Genomic DNA, 16,037 nt, shown 5'->3' with positions numbered 1-16,037 from the left:
GTGACTAAAACACCCACATTTCACTCTGGATGTGTGACTTGAGGCAGTGTGCGCGGAAGGGCTTATCAGAGAGCTCGGGACTATGCAGCACGGCATCTGTAGCCTACTTTGGAGGGCTTGGACTACTCCCCCTGACATCTCACCTCTGGGGCCAGCACTGCGGGTCAGGGGGTGACACAATTCCTGTCAGGCGGTGAGCAGCTTCAGAGGTGCCGCCTGAGGCAATCGTTCTGTTTCCCCATCTTAGAGGGACAACCAAGTGGCGCTCTTACAATGAGAAACATGTATGGAAATCACCTAGCTCCCCTCATGGCACAAAAGGGTGGCCATCACCTCCCCTCCCGTAAGGAAAGCCGATTGTCAGAGAGCTGGCCAGAGGGAGCGGGGGACGGGGAGGCAACCAGGGGAGAGGAGGTGGTGGGGAGGGCAGAAGGGCAACCCTAGGAGAGGTGAGGGAGAGAGGTGGCCCTTCCTCCTTCCTCCCCAGGTCCTGGGGAAGAGTAAAAGTCAGCAGAACCGACGGTGACTGTTTTGGCCTTCTCAGCCAAGAGGTCTAGAGCATACCCCAGATAGTTTAATGGCCTGGCCTCTACTCCCTTGGCCTGGCCTAAGGAAGGTTGCCTGGAGCCAGCAGCGTAAGGAGAGACCCATGATCCCTTTTCCAGAAAAGATCCAAACCATGGGTCCAATTCCAGGAAGTGACAGCAGTAGAAAGCAACCCAGAGTCCACCACCCAGGGCCAGGGAGGGGAAAGAACCAAAGGGAGGAAAAGGGATCAATTGCAGACTGGCAGTTTTGGGCGCCCTGTGCCAAGGACGGCTAGGAACCCCACCAATCTTGAGTCTCTAAGTGGACCTTTCAGATCTTCCTCCTCCTAACAGACACCTCTCACTAGTATATGGAGGGTGCCCTGTGAGCTTGGCCTATGTTGGATGATAGTTGGGGAAATGGGGACAACAAGTATGGCTGCTGTCTGTAGGCAACGTACTGGAGAAGAAAATCTAATACACAGGAAATCACAATGTGCAACAAAGAGCATCAAATGTTTAGCACAATGGGGCAGCCCCAGGCTGAATCTGTAGGTACTGGAAGGGGCAGCAAAGAGGGCTGGGGTAGTCTGAGAGACTTCACAGAGGAGGCTGGACTAAGGGTGAGTGGGGCCCTTGAAGGTAAACACAGAGGCAGAGTGCCTTGCTTAGATGAATCGACAAGGCTGATCTCACTTGATTGGAAGGTCCATGTTAGAGAATGATGAGAAATCATCATTATTGCCCCACATTTACATGGAGCTTTATATTTTGAGACTTTTCATATAAATTTTCATAATCACTCCTCACAAGGCTTTTAAGAAATAATTTTTACTTTTAGAATTGGAAAATATCTTAAATTTTTATACAGCCCAGGCTCCACACATTACATGTGAGGAAATGATTCCCAAAGAGGTCAAGTGACTAACTCAAGGTTGCACAGTTAAGTAGCTCCAAGACTATAATTCAGGTCTCATTCTTCTACTTAAATGGATTTACCAAAAAGTGTATAAATGCAATTTTGTTTTTATTTATATGCATTTATTTCCTATAATAGAGACCAATACTTAAAAAGAATAATTGTACATGTTTTGTTTCCTTACAGTAAAAGAAATATATGATCACCCCAGAAAATTTAGAAAATACAGGTAAGCCAAAAGATTAAAATCATCCATAAATACAGCATCCATTTCATCGGCTTTGACAATCATTAAATGTATGTATGATTTTCATTTGATCCTTACACATAGGTAGCTTTATTTTAGGTGTAAATGTCTCTGGTCCCCTTTGAGGAGAAGCACATTAGGTAGGATAATGTGCCAAATCTCAAGGGTATAACATTTAGAGGCCAAAGGTCTAGGTTCAAGACCTGGTCGTTACTAGCTGTGTGGTCTTCCATAAGTCAGTCAACTTTCCTGCACTTTGGATTCTCATTTACAAAATGATGGGGTTTCAGTCATCGCTTTCTTAGCTTACTAAAATGTCTTTTCTGGGACTTCAAAATCAGGCATTGTAAGCTTAGAACAGTTAATTAAAACAAAACAAAACCGTTTCTGATGTTTTTAAAGGAATGTAACAGCATGTTAAAATAGGCCTCTTCCTTTCTCAGGGTTTTGGCTGGGCTCCAAAGTAGAGAACAATGGGTTTATATCTCCCCCCCACTCACACACATTGTAAGCGAGATACAAGACTGTCTAGGCAGGACTTGCAGAGAGTGACCTCGAGCTTGTTCTGCCTTAGTTAGACCTTCACACAGCCCCCAGCTTGTGCAGAGAAGGCTAGGAGAAGGAACCTAGAGGCTGCCTTCTCATTTCGCTGGGAAAAAAAAATCTTTAATGAAAGGCTGGCTGGTGGCACGTTGGGCAGCAGAGCAAAGCCAATGGGTCCCAGAGGGAATAAGCTGCACTTAAAGAAACAATAGAAAAGTTTATGAAGAAGAGAGTTGGACTCATTATCTTATCTACTCAAAGAGACCCTTCTAGATGATTCCAACATTGTGGGGTGTTCTTCTGGAATCCAGATGATAAGGGGGGAATTTCAAGAGTCTAGCTGAAGTAGGTATCATCCAAGCAATGCTACGGTAGGCTATCCCCCGGGAGGAAGGGTCTCTCAACAAATCTTCCAAGGTACCCTACTAGAGAAAGACCCATTTGATCTGCCACTCTGTAATGACAACTGCAAGAGCCACTCAACACCTCGCCTCTTCTTCTCTAATCCCCTCTTTCTCCTGGACCCAGCTAGTGCAAGAGGATGTGAAAGGAGGAGAGAAGAAATGTCTGTGAACCGTGTTGGCAAGGCTGGCTGAGACCCACACTAGTGGGAGGGAGAACTCTAATTTGGATAAGAAATTGAAGTTTTGAAATGACATTGGACAGAACTGTTCAATACTTGAAAGGAAGCAGGAAATCATGGGTAGGGAAGAAAGATTAGAGAGAGCAATTTTAAAGGGCCAGTCATAAGGTCAACAAAAGTTGCTTTCTGCTTGAATCCTCCCAGCTCCTGCCTGTTTCACACGCCAGTTACAGGAGGATAATTTTGGTGAGTTGAGGGAGAATGGCAAAGGGGAGTGATACTGGTGGCCAGATCCCAATCAAGAGGCTGTTGTCTAGAAATTGGGCAACAAGGTGCCCCTGGTTGGTTCGGTCAGTTAAACATCTGCCTTCAGCTCAGGTCATGATGTCAGGGTCCTGGGATCAAGCCCTGCTTTGGGCGCCCTGCTCAGCAGGGAGTCTGCTTCTCCCTCTCCTTCTGTTCCTCCCCCCTTCCCCCCACTTGTGCTCTCTCTTTCTATCTCTCTCTCGAATAAATAAATAAATAATATATTTTTTAAAAAAAGAAATTAAGCAATAAGGCAATGGGAACAGAGGGTATTTCTGACGTAAATCTGGCAGGAATTAATGACTGCTTAGGTGTGTTAGACAAGTAAAGTGGGTGACTCATATAAGCCTCTAAAGTTTCTAGCCTGAGAGACTGGAAGATGGTGACTTGATGGACAGTAATGCCTCTTCTACAGCTAAATATGTGTTCCAGAGATCTCACACTTAGGTCAATGATGCCACATTTTTGGAACTCTTTTCCTTGAGTCTCCTGAGCCAGTGACTTCTGAGCCAACTTATGAGTCATATTAAAAAAAGTCATTACTACTCACTTATCCATTTTTCATTTAATCCACCATTTAACAAACTTTTGTTAAGCGTCTCTTATGTGTTATGCACCGTGCTGGTCACTGCAGGGAAAAATGAGTCAGTCCTCAGATTGCCCCTAGTCTATCTGTTCTACCTACTCCAGTTACCAGGTTAACCCTGGTTTTGGTGGCCTTATCCCCCTTTTAAGTACCTTCTGTCATTGCTTTTATATAGAAAGGAGCGCAGTATGGTTTAAATTGGGTATTACCATCTTAGGTACATGAATTTATTTCCATTTGTCCATTTTCCATTTTGTTTTATGTCCTACAGAATTCAGGCCGTTATGACAACATGGCCCAGAAATTTGATCTCTGTCCAAATTTGCACTTTCTAAATGTAAGTAGACACTCAAAACGAGTCTAAAAATCACTGGCACAAAATGTACCCGAATAGGCCCACACAATTTTTCTCTTTCTCTCTCTCTGTAACACACACACACACACACACACATTCATACCATTCAGATTCAGTTCAACATGATAAAAATATGTATTTAGTACTTGGAATATCAAAGTTTGATGTTAAGTCCTCCAAGGGATATAGATATTAGAAACAGAGTTCATTCTTTTCAGAAGCCCACAACTTAGTAAGAGAAATAGATGCATTTATAGACATATGTGATACACGGTAAAATGTGAAGTGATATAATAAAAGAATAAACAATAAATTATAATAAATTAACAACAGAGAAAGAATCTACAATAATGATTTGTATTCAGGTTGCTTGACTTTTGAACCTCAGGTACAAAGATCTAAGTGAATCATACTCTTCAATTTATTCAACAAACATTCCTGAGCACCTACTATGTGGCAGGCACCTTTCTAGGTGTTGAGGATGTGCAACTCTTATTCAAGGTAAAGATACAGTCAACAAGGAAGCAAATAATTGATAGTAATAGCAATGGGAAGAGTTAAAGCAAGGTGGTGGGAAAGGGAGTTATTAGGGGACTCTTATCTGGATAATCAGAAACAGCCCTTCTGAGGATGTAACATTTAAGAAGGAGCCATCTTGAGAGAGAAGATCAGAAGGACAAGCAGGGGCGCCTGGGTGGCTCAGTCGTTAAGCGTCTGCCTTCGGCTCAGGTCATGATCCCAGGGTCCTGGGATCGAGCCCCACATCGGGCTCCCTGCTCAACAGGAAGCCTGCTTCTCTCTCTCTCACTCCCCCTGCTTGTGTTCCCTCTCTCGCTGTGTCTCTCTTTGTCAAACAAATAAATAAAATCTTAAAAAAAAAAAAAAAAGAAGAAGGACAAGCATCTCAGACAAAAGGAATAGCTATGCAAAGTCCCCAAGCAAGAATGAATTTTGTGTGCTGCAGAGAGGAAAAGAAGGCAGGTTGTGCCTGGAACACTGTGGCAAGATGGGGAGACCGGGATGCGATGAGGTTGAAGAGGTAGGCACCGGCCAGATAAGTAAGGCTAGGTTTTAAAATCATGTAAGGTTTGGCTGATCCTTACATGTGCACGTGCACACACACACGAGGTTCCAAAACTGTTTCAAGCATTGGCAGAACTGCTGGAATCTATGACTACTTTGCAGGAAATAACACTTATTTGGATCAAGTTTAAAAACTCATTATTTTCTATTCACATCTAATACTTAATTTGACTACAAAAGTTTAAGGAACAGAAGAGTATTTGTGAACCCTACATGAACTCTAAGCATTATCAATGGTATCACTGAACAGAGTATAAGAAAAGCCATGAGTTCCTAAAGAATAATTTGAAAAAAGAAATCCCATGACAGCAGGCTGGGTGAATGGAACAATTCCAATTATGGGGGTGAAGAATGGCAGTTTTTGCTATGTTTCTCATTAGGCTGGAGATGATTATGCCATATTCTCAGCACTGCTTTTGGATAAGGCCCCTCTCTTCTATTGTTGTTCTTCCAATCCCCACTCCATAGGTATCCTTCCTAGTATGTTTGGAATATGTCCTCCGATGGGTATGTACCTTTGATAAATGCATGGCTTGTTTTCCACAAATGTGATTTTAATTAGCTAGCATGAAATTGCTCTATGATACTGTTCTATCTTATTTATTTACTCAAGACTAGTTTTAAAGATCTATCCATATTGCTCTGTGCATCTCTAATTCATCACTTCCAATTGCTGTAGAGTATTTTATGATAAAGACCCTTCATATTTTACTTACGCATTCCCCTAGAGATGGAAACTAGGTTACTGTACACTCTCTACATGTAATGAACATCCTCATAAAGATGCCCTGACAGGCTGAGGTGAGTTTCTCTGGGGGATTACAGGGCCATAACGATGACTCTCACTCAAATTCTCCCGATAAAGCTGGATTGGTCTCCCGAATGAATGCAGTAGTCCACATGCCTATTTTACGTTCATAAATGATTTATACGGAATACACTAAGTTTCGGAGACATATGCTGATGTATACAAGATCCAACTCTTCCAGTTCAGTTCTAAGACTTTCTCCATGGGGAAAGTGCCTTTCTTTCTTTCTTTTTTTTTTTAATATATTTTTTAAAGATTTTATTTATTTATTTGAGAGAGAGAGAGAGAGAAACAGCACGAGAGGGAGAGGGTCAGAGGGAGAAGCAGGCTCCCCGCCGAGCAGGGAGCCCAATGCGGGACTCGATCCTGGGACTCCCGGATCATGACCTGAGCCGAAGGCATTCACTTAACCAACTGAGCCACCCAGGCGCCCGGGAAAGTGCCTTTCTAAGGAAGACTACCTTACCCTATTCGATGTGCACAAGCACAGATGCAAAGTTTAGCTGAATTACTCCTTACAGGGCACAATTATCCTTCACTGCCCTCATTCAACCATAATTTGTTGAAGGGCAGCTAGGGAAGCCATTGCTTTTCTTCTTCATGAGGTCCAGGTTTTTTCTTCATGAGGTGCACTGGTGTGCACTAGGGAGGAGATCCTCCCTTTCCCTAAAGGAACTTACAATCTCATTTCCTATCATAACCACAATCAACATTACTACAAATTTTTGTAGTAATGTAGCAAAATTTTTTTTTTTCAAAAACTTTTCCTGGATCAGCATTTCATGGCCTCAGAAACCCTCAAAATTGATCATTTTACCTGGTCCCCTGTTCTCCATTTCTGGACATTACAAACTCCCTCAAACTTCAGGTCCCAAATATCCGAGTCATACCAGAAGACAGCTACAAGGCTACCAACCAGTGCCCAACATGCAACACAGTGATTCTGTTGGGAGTTCAATGCTTTATGAGCAAATATGGCAGAACCATAAACTAGATCCATTTTAGCTGTGGTCGGTTATGCCCTTGGGTTTGAAATAATTAATTTCCTAGACATGTGGTTCCCAGATGAAATTCATGCTGTGATTTGATTTTTTTAAATGCAAAAAAAAATCTCTCCAGCAGAAATTCATCACCAACATGTTAAGGAATTTGATGACTAAAAATAATCTCCCCAGAGAGTGTATGGATGTGGTGTGCAGACTTGGAAAAGAAGAACACACCAGTGAGTCTGTGTAAGAGGGAATGACAGGAGCACTGAACTGGGGACCCACCTTTTGACTTGACTGGTATCAAAAGGCTGTCTCACGTATCAAAAAAAAGAAAAAAAAGGATTTTAATCAACTAAATAAGAAATGATTTTAAATGCCTACCATGGACACCAGCCTTCAAATCATATTCATTCCCTAAAAGGCAAATTATAAGCTAGGAAGAGTGTAGCACAGGATATTCCTAACATCTCCTTTTTGATTCTGAGAAGGAATTTGTACTCGATACAAGTTTATTCTGTACACAGTTAGATGGAGCCCACTCTTCCTCCTCAGAAAATGGTTCTTCTAGATCCTGGGGAAAGAAACCACTCAGTTGCTTCAAAAGGAGAACGTCGAAGTGGGGATTTACCTGGGGCAGGCAGGTGGTAATGGTTGAAAGCTGAGAACACTGACATATTTACACTGAGCCTCTAAGCCCATGACCATTATTTAGTTTCTAGGGGTCTAGGACCAAATTTAGCCTGCAAACTTGAGACAGAGGAGCGGAAGCCTTCTGGGGGCTAGCCCAGGGAGGGAGTCATGCAGCTATCTGGGGAAGAACATCCTGTGCGGAGCAGATCTTCCTGCAGGTTGGAGGCAGCAGCTCCTGGTTTTGAGGAAGTGCCTTCCTGGGCCCAGCTGCTGCTGGCAATGGTAGCAACTATCTTGCCAGGCTGGTTCTGCAGTATGGTTCTGAGAGTTGTTCCAGAAGTTCTGCCTATAGCCTGTTCTTCCAGCCTTTCCAATGCTTCTATGAGCTACCTAATAACTCCCTTTCTACCTAAAGTAGTTACTATGGATTTTATAGTTGACACCAAGAACTTGACCCAATTTTAGTTGATTATAGTATCAGTCTTAGGGTTTTCCTTTGTACTGATTAGTGCGTTATGCCTCTTTATCCGATTTATCAGCTTTAAATGAAATCTTTTGACCCCTTAGCTATTAAAGATTAGGAAATTGGTATATTTACCCTCCTCAATTTTTACTATACAACTTCCCACTGGCTCCAAAGATCCCAAGTTTTGGGCAGCTGACTTTCCTATGTAATTCCTATAAACAGTCATACTCCTAAATACTTGGTGCCCATTATCTGATTACCCCCCACTCCAGACATAATGTTTTTATGCCTGCCCTACAAGAAGAAAGAGTAATGTGGGAGGACAGGGCATCCTTCCACTGAAACTCGAACCTACTCTGTGTTCAGCTGATTACCTAGGTCCTGGTGTGTCTCTCCATGGGATGATGAGAAGATAGAGGACAAGTCACCTTTTCTCATCTTGATGACCCCTGACTTATAATTTTCTCCAACAAAATCTGATCCTTAAGCCATATTGCATGATGTGGAGTAATGCATTCTGAGCCCTGTTTCACCATGAGTGGTAACCACAAAGGGACTCACTTTGTATTACAGTGAAGATCATTCCTCAGGATGTAAAAAAAAAAAAAAAAATCATCAAAGAAGAGTCCATAACTGCTACATCATGAATAAAAAAATCAATAAAGCAATAATTGCTCTAAGCAAAATCAAAAGACAAATGACACACTGGGAAAAATATTTGCACAACATTTCACAAAGGGTTTATTTCCTCAATATAAAGAGGTCCTGTAAATCAATAAGACCAATACCCAACAGGAAATGGGCCAATGATATGGATACACAGTTTATAGAAAAGGATATACAAAGGAAACAGTAAGACAAATGACTTTTAAACATCTGAAATGAAAAAATTTAATTTCAAAATATACTGAGACTCCATTTTTTATCTCTTAGAATGGCACAGACCAAAATGTACCATAGGTCATGGTGTTGACAAGGTTCTGGAGAAATGGGCATTCTTACTGACAGGAATATAGATTGGTACAACTTCTGGGGAGGGCAATTTATCATTCTGTCCAAATGATAAATGCACACATCCTTTTTTGCCAGTATTCCAATCTTAGGGATTTATTTTACTGATACACTTGCATATATACAAACTGAGTTATGTACAACTACAGCATTGTTCGTGAAAGCAAAATATTTTTAATCACCTGAAAACAACAAGGAGAATAAGACACTTAATCATTAACAAAATGGCCAAGTCACTTTTACCCTAAAACTTAACATATATGAAGGAAGGCTATTTTCTGTGGTGATAGTCCAACCCAAGTAAGAAAGGAGATCTGGGCAGAAAGATTGCATATTGCAGAGCTGGCAGAACACAGAATGCTCAAAAGCAAGTGGATTCCCGAGGTGCAAAATCAACAGTACCTTGCTTAGAACCAGACTTGGTGCAAGCCATCTGCTGAAATTTTCTTGGACTCCATTTGAGACTACAGAGCGGGAGGGGAGCAGGTGAAGAAAGAAGGTTGTAGACCCACCATTTTAGCATGGTGATGCCAGGTAGAGGACCAGCTGTCAGTAATAAGCTGCCCTCCCGTTGCTAAGCTTTTCCTCTGAAAAGGAGGAAAGGCTAGGCCAGCTCATACAAGCACACATACAAACCCTGCTTAGATTATGGGGGCTCAGGGAGTGGTTCAGCACTCTGCTTTGGTCCCTTCCCCACAAGTATTTCAGCACATAGGTAGTCTAAGCAGCAGGGTCTCCAAGAGACACCATTCATATTATATTTTGTGTGAACAGCACCCCCTAGGAGAGAACACAATGCCTAGATTGTCCTTTGGAGATGTACAGTGTGTCAGCCCTGCTGGAACAAGTGCCCTTACTTAAAGGTAAGAAATAATCAAAAGGGAGACAGCACAAATCTTTACAAAAATCCAACAAAAAAGGAGGAAATCAATAGGGAAAATTATTGGGGCGCCTGGATGGCTCAGTCGTTAAGTGTCTGCCTTCGGCTCAGGTCATGTTCCCAGGGTCCTGGGATCGAGCCCCGCATCGGGCTCCCTGCTCTGTGGGAAGCCTGCTTCTCCCTCTCCCACTCCCCCTGTTTGTGTTCCTTCTCTCGCTGTGTCTCTCTCTGTCAAATAAATAAATAAAATCTTTAAAAAAAAAATAGGGAAAATTATTGGCAGACAAAGAACTACAGCAGAAAGACCTTGCTGCAAAGACAATGAAAATTATGACCAACGACTGCCTTCGGCTCAGGTCATGATCCTGGAGTCCCTGGATCGAGTCCCGCATCGGGCTCCCTGCTCAGCAGGGAGCCTGCTTCTGCCTCTGACCCTCCCCCCTCTCATGTGCTCTCTCTCTCTCATTCTCTCTGTCTCAAATAAATAAATAAATAAATAAATCCTTAAAAAAAAAATTATGACCAAAAAAATTTCCATTATCTCTAGGAACTAAAGAAAAACTAACCTCTAGAAAAAAATAACCTGTATATAGCAAGCACTTAAAGCAGAGATACAAGGGGTCAAGGAGAAAATGACAAGACAACTGAAGTTTAAACATGACTTAGTGGGGTGCCTGGCGAGCTCAGTCAGTAGAGCATGCTACTCTTGATCTCAGGGTCAAGAGTTTGAGTCCCACACTGGGCATGGAGCCTACAAGAAAAAGACAGACAGTCCAATAGAAAATGGGCAAAGACTTGAATGGCTACTTCACAAAAAAATAAGCACATGAAAAGGTTCTGAACATGAGTCCTCAGGAAAATGTAAATTAAAATTACAGTGAGATGTGGCTACCAGACTGCCTAAAATTAAAAGAACCAGCAATACCAAATAGAGGCTAGGATGTGGAGGATGCATTCCTGGTTTAAATGAGCACAGCTCCTTTGGAAAACTTTGCAATGATTCCAAAGCTAAAAAGAACAACCATGAGTTAGCACTAAAATTTGTTTTCTTTGAGGTAGAACTTATATACAGCAAAGTCTTAAATGTTTAGGTTGGTGAATTTTTAAAAGGTAACTACACCCATGTGCCCACATTCTGATACAGACATGGGACATTACTAACACCCAATAAGTTTCCTTCTTGTCCCCTCCCAGTCCAAGGTAATCACTGTTTCGACCATTATCATTCACTATCAATTACTTTTGTCTAGTGTTGAATGAACCATAAATGAAAACATACAGTAGGTACTCTCCTATATGTCTAGGTTTTTCTACTTTACATTATGTTGGTGAATTCTCCCATATTGTTGTGAATAGCAGTTAATTCTTTTGCAATATTACATAGTATTCTATTACATGAATGTGCCACTATTTACTCATTAACATTTGAATTGTTTCTAGTTTTTAACTATTATGAGAAAAGCTGCTATGAATACTCTTGTACATGTCTTTTGGGGGATATAAACATCCATTTCTGTTGGGAATATACATAGGAGTGGAATTTCTAGGTCATAAAGTACTTGTATATTTAACTTTGAATCATTACAAAGTTTTCCAAAGGAGCTGTGCTCATTTAAACCAGGAATGCATCCTCCACATCCTAGCCTCTATTTGTATTGTTAGTCTTTTAATTTTAGGCATTCTGGTAGCCGCATCTCATTGTATTTTAATTTACATTTCCCTGAGGACTCATGTTTAGAACATTTTCATGTGCTTATTTTTTGTGAAGTAGCCATTCAAGTCTTTGCCCTTTTTCTATTGGATTGTCTGTCTTTTCCTTGTTAATAGAACAGACATTTCTCTAAAGAAGACATAGAAATGGCCAATAGACACATGAAAAAATGCCCAACAACACTCGGCATCAGGGAAATACAAATCAAAAACACAATGAGATACCACCTCATACCTGTCAGAATGGCTAAAATTAACAAGTCAGGATACAACAAATACTGGCAAGAATGCAGAGAAAGAGGAACCCTCTTACACTATCGGTGGGAATGCAAGCTGGTGCAGCCACTCTGGAAAAGAGTATGGAGATTCCTCAAAAAGTTAAAAATAGAGCTACCTTATGACCCAGCAATTGCACTACTGGGTATTTACCCCAAAGATACAAATGTAGTTATCTGAAGGGGCACCTGCACCCCGATGTTTAGAGCAGCAATGTCCACAATAGCCAAACTATGGAAAGCATCCAGATGTCCGCCAATAGATGAATGGATAAAGAAGATGTGGTATCTCTATACAATGGAATACTACTCAGCCATCAAAAAAATGAAATCTTGCCATTTGCAATAACATGGATGGAACTAGAGGGTATTATGCTAAGCAAAATAAGTCAGTCAGAGAAAGACAATTATATGATTTCACTCATATGTGGAATTTAAGAAACAAAACAGAGGAACAAAGAGGAAGGGAGGGAAAAATAAAACAAGATGAAATCAGAGAGGGAGAAAAACCATAAGAGACTCTTGACCATAGGAAACAAACTGAGGGTTGCTGGAGGGGATGAGGTCACTGGGTGATGGGCATCAGGGAGGGCACGTGGGGTAATGAGCACTGGGTGTTATATACAACTGATGAATCACTGAACTCTACCTCTGAAACTAATGATATACTGTATGTTAATTAACTGAATTTAAATTTTAAAAAAATATGAAGGAGTTTGTATATTCTGGATAGGTGTCCTTTGTTAGATATATGTATATAAATATCTTTTCCTGGTCTGTATCCTACCTTTTCACTCTAATAATATCTTTTTGATGAAAAGTTCTTAATTTTAATTAGGTCCCACCTATCAGTATTCTATTTTGTATTTAGTGCTTTTTGCAACCTGGTTTAAGAAATCATTGCCTAGGGTTGCCTGGGTGGTTTAGTCGGTTAAGTGTCTGCCTTTGGCTCAGGTCATGATTCCAGGGTCCTGAGATCCAGGCCTGTGTCAGGTCCCTGCTCAGTGGGGAGTCTGCTTCTCTCTCACCCTCTGCCCCTCCCCCCTACTTGTGCTCTCTCACTTGGTCTCTCTCTCTCAAATAAATAAAAATAAAATCTTTTCAAAAAATAGTGTTTAAAAAAAAAGAAATCATTGCCTACCTGAAAGTCATGAAAATAATCTCTCACATTCTTTTTAAGATTTATTGTTTTAATTTTCCCCTTTAATTCTAAGATCCATCTCAAATTAATATTGGTGTATAGAGTGAGGTAGGGGTTCAAGGTTAACTTTTTTCCTATATGGGTAGCTAATTTACCCAGCACGATTATTTCAAATAACATCTTTCCCCCATGAATTACACTTATCACAAATCAGGGAACTATATATGTGTGGGTCTGTTCTGGATTTCTGTTCCTTCATGTTTGTCTCTCGTAGTATCTATACCACATTGTCTTAATCATTGTAGACTATCATTTATAAGAAATCTAATGCCTAAAAGTGTAAGTCCTCCATCTTTATTCTTCTTCTTCAAGATTGCCACTTTCAAGATTATTCTAGGTCCTTAGAATTTCCAGATAAATCTTAGAATAAACTTGTTAGTTTAAGTTAGTATACTTCTAAAAACCAGATATTATTAGTCAAATCTTTGTTTAATTAGTCCTCATATATGCTTTATAATTTCGTAGACAAAATATAGAATAAAATTGATTTTCAAAATTGATTAGAAAGATTAGGAAAGGGGTGCTGGGTGGCTCAGTCAGTTAAGCATCTGCCTTCAGCTCAGGTCATGATCCCAGAGTCCTACGATCGAGCCCCGCATTGGGCTCCCTGCTCAATGGAGAGCCTGCTTCTCCCTCTGCCTGCCGCGCCCCCCTGCTTGTGCTCTCTCTCTCTCTGTCAAATAAATAAATAAAATCTTTTTTAAAAAATTAGGAAAGAAGAAATAAAAGGTATTTACCATCATAGAATTGAGGGCCACAATAGGAGTAACAAAGAAATAGTGAACACTTGAAAACCTGCAAAGAACAGAAGAAAAGTTTGAGGGGAAAAAAGCAAAGCAAGATGAAAACAAACATTTTGAACTGTCAACAAGAATATGTCTCAGTAAAGTCACTGGACTTCGGTGACAAAGAAAAGAATATTTGAATATTTATGCAAAATTATCAACTCAGCTATAAAGGGAAAAGTTTCAGATGGGCTCTAGACTTCTCCATCGTAACATTCAACAACAACAACAAAAAACAGTGAGGCAATCCTTAGAAAGAAGAGTGTGATCCAAGAATTTCATACGCAGCCTAACTATCATCATTTAAATATAAATGCAACAGGAATATTGTCAAAAAAGCCAAAAGTCAGGGAATACAGTTCCTTTCTGGAAGAAAGTTCTGCAGGAAAGGCTAAAGCCAATCAAGAAAGAATGGAGAATTTGGAGAGGTGCGTTTCTTAGATACGAGCAAACACAAAGGACAAGGAAGGCTGCTGCCCCAGCAACTTGTTTCGAACTCCAGACAACAGTGGAGAGTGCAGCTCGTCAGAGGGATCACCAAGGTAGGAAGACCATGGCATGGAAGATGGAGCAAACTGCCTGGACAGGGCTACACTGGAGAAGTAGCCAGTAGGAACCACAGAGAAGGTAAATGGCAGGAAGTACCATCAGGCCACACCTCGCTGAGACAAGCAGATCACAAGTCACAGACCCCAGACTTAGCTGTGAAAACCATGAGACAGAGAGCACCCAGGCACCCTCGAGATCAGCAGATACCAGACAGCGCATCCGCAGCACAAAGCCAGGGAGTCCCTTCCCCAACACCAAAGGGGAGAAACACTAGCTCCCCTCCATCTATAAATCCAGATCCAGCTTAGGAACAGCAAGAGGCCACAGAGCACTTTTATCCAGGAAGAATAAACATGAATGTATATTAAGTGTTCAGGGTGTGCTGACTACGGTTATAAGCCCTTTTACATGTTTTAATTCATTTGATCTTCACAACTCTAAAGGATAAATAGTATTACTCCCATTTTAGAGATGCAGAAACTGAGACACAGAGAGGTTAAGTAGCATGCTTCAGGCCACACAGCAAATAAGTGGTCTAGCTGAAACATAAATAGAGAGGGTCAGGTTCCAGAGCCCATGCTCAAACAATTATGCAAATGGATTATTATTTTTTTTAATATCTTTATTTACTTTTTCAAAGTAAGCTCTACGCCCAATGTGGAGCTTGAACTCAGAACCCCAAGATCAAGAGTTGCGTGCTCTACCGACTGAGCCAGCCAGGTGCCCCTATAAATGGATTATTTAAATCACTCAACAAGGGTAAACCTGAATCTTTACAAATATGGAACTGGCAAAGTAGATTATGTTACACCCACTCAAGGAAATTTAATGTGAGTGAATTTTGTACTATGTGCACATGTTACCTAATCAAAGGCATGTGGCTTCAGTAAGTAGATATAAAGAAAGCTGAGGGGCCTCCCAGGGACATGGGATGATAAAGGCCATCTCACCGATCTGAGTGAGGCTCTCTGGCAGAGGGAAAGTTTTACTGGAGATAATGCTCTAAAAAAAAAAGCAATATCCTTCAAAGGAAAAAGAGAAAACAAACACGACAGGATGTTTAATAGGGAGGTTTGACGGATCCACCAAGTTCGATAGATTTCAGATTCCAAAGTGTGGTGTGAGGCCATATGGAATTTTCAAAGTAGATGCCAAGAACAGGTTAGAAAACTGACCCACATTAAAGGCCTAACATGTTGGGAGAGGAGAGAGGGAGGATTTTGTGAGGAAGATTTCTCTGGATGGAGCTGGGCAACCTGCTTAAAGGTGGAGGAGCTTCAGCCAGATCCCCTGGAAATTGGCTTTGTACTCCTTGCAGGGTCAGTTCTGGGGGCCATGACTGAGAACGTTAAAGGAGCCAGGTCGCAGAGAAGAGGGAAATAAGGTCCTCCCCCACCCCAAGAGCACCAGCAGATCCCCTCCTGTTGTCACTTTGTTGCGAGGTCATTTTAAATAGATCCTGCCGGTGAGGGCAGCTGGTTAGGGTGAGGGACACAGGTAAAAAGAACAGTGGCGGGGGCAGACCCCTAGAGGGGTCTGTACCTACAGCCGGCCAATGGAAAGGGCACTGCTCAGGTCAAAGGG

Source organism: Mirounga leonina, unplaced genomic scaffold, assembly GCF_011800145.1.
Source record: "Mirounga leonina isolate KUSES-001 unplaced genomic scaffold, KU_Mleo_1.0 Mir_125, whole genome shotgun sequence".
NCBI classification, from domain to species: Eukaryota; Metazoa; Chordata; class Mammalia; order Carnivora; family Phocidae; genus Mirounga; species Mirounga leonina.
Note: the sequence above shows the minus strand (reverse complement) of the source record.